The sequence below is a fragment of the Eptatretus burgeri genome, chromosome 17, assembly GCF_056783735.1.
Source record: "Eptatretus burgeri isolate ZD-2024b chromosome 17, Ebu_testis_v1, whole genome shotgun sequence".
Classification (NCBI taxonomy): domain Eukaryota; kingdom Metazoa; phylum Chordata; class Myxini; order Myxiniformes; family Myxinidae; genus Eptatretus; species Eptatretus burgeri.
The window spans coordinates 33,091,204-33,098,231 of NC_140977.1; the positions used below are offsets into that span (position 1 = coordinate 33,091,204).

At 41.4% G+C, this 7,028-nt stretch overlaps 1 protein-coding gene across 6 annotated transcripts in view; it reads right to left on the bottom strand.

Annotated features, from left to right (window-relative positions):
• SNX29 (sorting nexin 29) overlaps positions 1-7,028 on the bottom strand; it is a 375,087-nt gene that overhangs the window by 136,280 nt on the left and 231,779 nt on the right. The window lies entirely within an intron of this gene.

Consider the following 7,028-nt stretch of genomic DNA (forward strand, 5'->3'; position numbering starts at 1 on the left):
ACTAACGAAGAGAACTATATTTCTATGACTTTTGTGACCCAAAGATTTGTTCTACAGTCCTGTATATTGCATTCCAGCACCGTGGCATCAATGAGTCATGCACGTTAAGCTGTGATTGCGTTGGAGAAATATCTAACCTTTTCTTGGGTTGAAAAAGAGTTTAGGTCGTGTGGCTGGAGTAAAACAAAAGATTTTTTTCAACACGAGAATACAAATACGACAATAAAAAGTCGAGGCTCGTGGAGGAGCTAGATCACGATGGATCGGAACAAAACAAATGGAACAGTAGAAAGAGGGGAAAACACCAACAGCAGGGATGACGGACAAAATAGAGGGACACTTGGAGAAATAATAGATGTGGGGAAGAATGAGGGCTCAGGGAGGCCACATGTGGTGAACAAGAGGGATAACGGAAACTGGAAATCAGGAAGAGGTGTGCTTGGGGGTCTGGAGGAAGGTGGGGGGGAGGATGGGTAACGGGGCTAGAAAAGATAATGGTTTTGGTTTCGGTTGTGGGATGATCTGAGATGGTGGGGAACAGCTTTCTTCAATTCCTGGAGGGAAGAATTAGATTGAAGAGAATGTGGAAGTTGGTTCCACAGGTGAGAAGAAAAAAAACAAAACAGGAAAGAATGAGTGGAGGTGAACAGTGAGTCTGGAACGAATGAGTCAAGGTGAGCAGAACTTTAAAATAACTTGACGTACGTATCCAAGTGCTGCCCTCCATTCCTCTCCACCACCCACAGACTCCAAAATGAAGAACTATTTATTTGGCCTGATCAAATGTTTCTCCATGTGCGAACCCAGTGGTATTTCCTCCCATGCACCTGTTGGTTGTACAGATTATACTCGGATGTTTACAAGGTAACCTCCAACTTCTCTGAATACAAGACTCTCCGCATTCTGAGATGCGTTTACCAACAACAAACCGGACCTCGACCCTGTACTTGCTCAGATGAGGTACAAGAAATCTTGGTTTTCTCGACCGTATTTGAATGCAATATGATTTGATAATAAATGATAATTGCATTATTTTATGTAGCTTTCACTTCAATTAGAAAGAGGCCAGTACAATGTTTGGAAGTACATTAAATTATCTCGTGACATGTTTTCAAAAGCAAATTTTAAAATGCTAACTCGATTCCAAATTGACCTTTACAGCAGGTATATGTGAGATGTCATCTTCATTAGGGATCCAATATTCCCAAAACCTATAATCACGTTTAAAACTATCACACACTGCGCTTCCTCAATTGCATAGGGCATTGTGCCGACATGATCATTATCTGTGGATTAGGGTGCTCAGGTTGGTTAAGGAACCGCTCTGGCAGCATCAGGAAAGCACAACTGTGCTTTCCACAGTGGTCACGTCACACATTGCTAATGTCCGATTCGGATTGATCTGCAACGCGGCATCAAAAACGTGGTTAGACTTCAAGGATATGGTAAACATCAATTGGAAGACCATATTAAAAAAGATGCCCTTGTACATCGAGCCAAGGATTTGATCACAAGCCAAAAATGGCCCTTTTTCATTCTGTCTGATCGCCCTTCAAATTTCAAGCAGCTTTTTCAAACCTCCACATAATCACCCACTCCCCTCCACACATTCCCCTCAAGCTAGAGGCAAAACTCATTAGTAGGGTATGAGTCAATAATAATTGAGAAAAAAAGATGATTGCATGGGAGTAAGAAAAACAGAATGGGAGAGGAAAGGGGATTGGGGTTTTTTTTTTGGGGGGGGGGGGAGGACCAGGAAATTTAAGTAAATTCCGTGTCTTTTTTGTATAGATGGTCAAGGCTCAAAGAAGAGCTAGAGCAGAATGGATTTGAACAAAAGAGAGAGGGGGAAACACCAGCAGCTGAGTAGGAGTGAGAGTGAGATGAAGGGGGAGAGGAGAAGGACACATGGGGTGAGTGGAGAGTGAGAGCAAGATCAAGGTGATTAGAGAAGGAGAGTGAGAGTGAGTGAGATCAAGGGGAGGGAGGGGAAAAGGACAAATGGAGTGAGTGATAGTGAGAGTGAGATCAAGTGGAGGGGAGAAGGACACATGCGAGTGAACAAGCTGCACACAGATTGAATGAAACACATCAAGAAGAGGATGGGGAAGATGGGGATGAAACAGAAAAGCAACAAACCAACTGACAACTACAAACAAAAAGAGGTGATGGAGAAGGGGCGGGGGTACAAAATCATAATAACCTGGTAAAGGGGAGTGCTTGGGAATGGGGATGATATGTGTAAATAAATGGCTCCACCTTTGACAACTCCAATACAAAAAAATAAAAAGAGCAATCAGAGATTTCAGACCCTCGCTAAGATTGCTTTTGTGTGGTGTATTTTGTGTGGTGTTTGTGTCCTGGTGTGTTACGTAATTAGTAAGAGACATAACGAGAACTGCCACTTTATAACTGCTGGCAGTGATGACTGGGTACCAAGATATCCTGCTTTGATGCAACCTCGCTTTGATTGGACACCTGACCTTGACCCAGGACATTTTTTTTATTATTATTCAATTAAATTCAGAATGAGATTAAAATTCAATTCAGATAAAATGGAAGACCAAACAGGTACAATCCTGCATTGGAGTAATCAGAAGGAACCCAAACAAGAAAAAACTAAAGATAAAGTCATCAGAAGCAACCTGGATAGGATTCACATTTCAGCTGCTACTCTTCGACCCTCAAACCCATCCAGACACAGCTAAGTGAGAATTCTTCAAAAAAAAAAAAAAAAAACTTAAAAAAAAAGTCAAAATGAACCCATATCAAAGAAATTAAATAATTCTGGCAGCCAGACGATGTGTCCGATGAAGTTGAAATTTAACACATGCATTCTCCATCACAACTAAATCATAAATGTGAAATTTCACTTCCATTGATTAAGAGGTTCCAGAGAAAACATTATTTATTTTTACTCCGTGGGGTCTTTCACCCCACGGGGTTGAAGCGCCACTCGCGTCCTCTCTTTTCTTGTGTACAGTTCATTTGACCGTCTATTTTTCCATGATTCGTGAACAGAATTTGATGAAAATTGACAGGCATATACTAGACACATATGTGCAGGCAGTCACTGAGCCCAAAGTGAGATTACGGCCCTTTGGGCCGACAAACTACCCTCTCGGCCCATTTAAAATTTTTTAGCTATTTCTCGGTTGTTCGTAAACGGAACCGAACCAAACTTGACAGGTATATTCTAGAGACCATTCCCCAGGCATTAACTTGGCCCAAAGTGCGATTCTGGTCCTTTGGGCCGAGAAATGGCCCTTTCGGCCCATTTTCTGAAAATTGTTATTTCTCGGTTATTAGTGGACGTAACCGAACCAAACTTAACAGGTATATTCTAGAGACCATTCCCCAGGCATTAACTGAGCCCAAAGTGCGATTCCGGCCCTTTGGGCCGAGAAACGGCCCTTTCGACCATTTTTTCTTTAAATTGTTGTTTACAAATAAATAATTAAATGCGCTGGGCGATGCCCAACGCAAAATTAAGTCGCAAATGATGATTATGAAACTAACTTCGCTCTTGTGAAGTGTCCTGGTTTCTTTTTCTGATGCGATGAAAATCTTACCAAATTTCAAACCTATCTGTCGTCCGTGCTGTCGCTCACCTGAGAGTTGTACGAATGAACTCCCACAGGGTATGTTCGCATTTCAAACTTGTTTTTCTTCAATCTAATATGGCTGACAAACCACGTAACCTATCAATTACTCCTTAACAAACTTGTACACCCATGGCTTGCGGAACACTTGTGTGAAGTTCCCCTCAATTTGTCCAGCCGTTCTGGAGAAGAAGATGTTATTATCGGTTTTTGGGTAAATCCAATATGGCTGCCAAACCATGTGACCAATGACATCGTATGTGCGAACCTTTTGTTCATCACGGACAGGCAGCTGTATAAACGTGTTTGCATGATGGACGGACTTCCAGACTGGCTTGAATAGCCAAAGTTGTCATACGTTTAAAGTTTTGCCTCGATCTGTTCAGCCACTTCAGAGAAGAAGATTTTTTTTTTCAAAACAATATGGCTGCTGAAACACGTGACCGATGATATCATGAAATATTTTTCTGTGGACCATTTTCTACCTCGATGACCCAGAATTTTTTTTTATACTGATTGGATGTGGCATTCTACATATGTAGTTATGACGTCAAAACGAGAGCACATATGACGTCATTAAAAAAAATCACACTCATTCCCCATGAAGAGTATGTCTATGTGCGAAGTTTCAATGTTTTTTAAGATCCTCGTGGAGGATCTCTAAGTCTAACTCACGTTGTTGTTCTTCATCTCCTTCTTGTGGACTTTTTTGTTTCACAGCCTGCAGTTTTCATCGAAACTTCCTGAAACTTGGCATATACATGTAAAAAGACCCTGCGCAGACAGTAACCATCTATGATTTTGAAAATTCCTCCTAGAAAAAAAAAAGTTACGACGTCAAAATATCTCCGCTAATGGAAATCGCCTAAAAAATTATCTCCGAAACTAGGCAAACTTTTTGAATTCTGTTTGTAGGAATCGAACAGGGCATTAGCAGAGATGAATTACTGCACATATGATACATCACTATGATGTCATATCAATATTTATGACGTCATTCCTATTTTTTGTTTCACAACCCAGAGTTTTCATCGGATCTTCGTGAAACTTGCCATGTATATGCAGAAAGCCCACGCGCAGGCAGTAACCATCTCCGATTTCAGAAATTCTTCCTAGAAAAAAAGTTGATGTCATAATATCGCCGCTAATGGAAATCGCCGAAACCATTATCTCTAAAACTAGGCAAGCTGTTTGAATTTTGTTTGCGGGAATCAAGCCGGGCATTAGCACAGATTATAATTTATCGCAAACCTGATGCATCACAATGACGTCATGTTCGTTTTTATGACATCATTATTAAGAGGACGAGGATCTTAGCTCTTTTGAGCTTGTTTTTGGTACGGTTTCAGAGATACAGAGGTCCAAAGTTTTTCCATTTTTCCAATATGGTTGCCACACCACGTAACCTATGATGTCATAATTATCATTAAAACATATCCACAGGAGTAGTCACACCAAAGGTGAAAATTTTGTCTCAATCTGACAAGCGGTTGCGGAGAAAAACACGAAAGCGGACAAACAAAGAAACAAACAAACAGACAAACAAACAGACCCAAATGCAATACCCTCTCCATCGGCGAGGGTAATGATGTTTGCTTCAGTCATCATTCACAAATGAAACAATACATTTTTCCATCACAGCCATCAATCATCTAAATGGAATCTCGCCTCAGTTTCTCACCATGTCTATCATAGCAGTTAAATTCCAAAAATCAAAAAAAACCATCAACAAAAATGACCAGAAACGAAGTACAGTAATAACCTCTCCTCTACTCTCATCTTCCACCTCAACCTCCATCATTCCAGATACGTTATAAACTGCAGTTACTTTTCCTCTCTATATGGCATGTTCACAACACAGCGGGCAGACTAACAATTCAATCGTGAGCACATATTCAAATTCGATTCAAATTTATTTTATAACAGCGCTCAGCACGACAGCACTGTCTGAGGAAAGGTACCGCAGGCAATGGCGATGGTACACGGATTTCATCGGTGATGGAGATTGAAAGAAAAATAAGATGTTGGGGTAAATTCTAAGGACGTTTGCCTGCAATATGTGGAAATGTCACACATATTTCTGGATAATAAGCCCACAGTGTGGTGAGGTTTACCTGCTGACTCAATTTAATTGCCAGGCCGGGAACCTGGGCCTCTCGGCGTGGCATAAACGTGTTAGCATGATGGACGGACTTCCAGACTGGCTTGAATAGCTAAAGCTGTCCCAGGTAAGAGTCTCAGTGAGACAAAGGGATGCGGGGGGTGAGGTTGGTGGGGGTAGTGCAGAGGAGAAACTGAACTTGGGGGGTTTTCTGCATGATCTTCGAATCAAGGATTTAATAAAATCGGATGCTGTGCCCTGTGTTAAAAAATACCCTCATAATGAAAAGGTTCAGCAGCGAATAAATAAGTAGAGTTTCAATATATTCATTTGGGGAGAGATATCTTGCTTTGCATAAAATATCTCAGCAGTCCTTCCTTTGTCAATTGGTCGTTGAAGCATTCACACGTTTCCAACAGAGGAGACTTTCCCACTTGCAGGCACATTGTATCACTCATCTGCATGGCAGGGTAGATCCAGTTTCCATACAGCATTGTCTGTCACACGGCTTATCAAGGGACACAACAACACCTGGGGAACTACAGATGCTGTTTATAAGCTGGCGACTTCAACAAAAGTCTGCAATCCACGTACATTTCATCATCTAGGCGAAACACTCTGGCTCACAGACATCTTGAGGTCAACATGGGAACCATGGGGATTTTATATCGACCGTGTGTCAGTTGGATATGGCATGCCGCCATCTCAATGAGCCTTTAAACAATGAGCTCATGTGTTGAATCACTGAGCTCCAAAGAGGTTGCCTCCGACTGTGCAATGCCGATATACCACCTAAAAAGTAAAAACCTTGGACTCATTGAACACCGTGAACAACAAACAATGTGCAGTCACCGACTTTGTCCAATTTTGTTGTGGCTGCCCGAGAGGTAAACATCCAGAAAGAAGAATGGCTTGCATTCGACAACACAAACAAGCTGGGCAAAAGTCAAATCAAACTGCACTTCCCATGGACTCAATCGGATCACCAAATCTACTAGAAGAAAAACAAACAAACAAACTTACACCGTAATGACTTCTTTTTTCAATTTGTTTTTTTTTTCATGGAAGAGCGGGGAGACGGAAGGAAAAAAGGCAACATACTGTCAGTGGGGGAATAGGGACAGATAACGCAAATGAGATCAAAACTACCACTGCAGTCCCGATGGGAAACTCAAATGCACTCGATGGAGGTGTTGACTCATACCGTTATGTTTCTCTTCTAACAAATCAGAGGTTGTTTTGTGATTTGATGAACCATAACAACAATATTAAAATGAACCAACTCTCTGCATGCACATTCCCAGCACATAGAGATCGCAAATTTC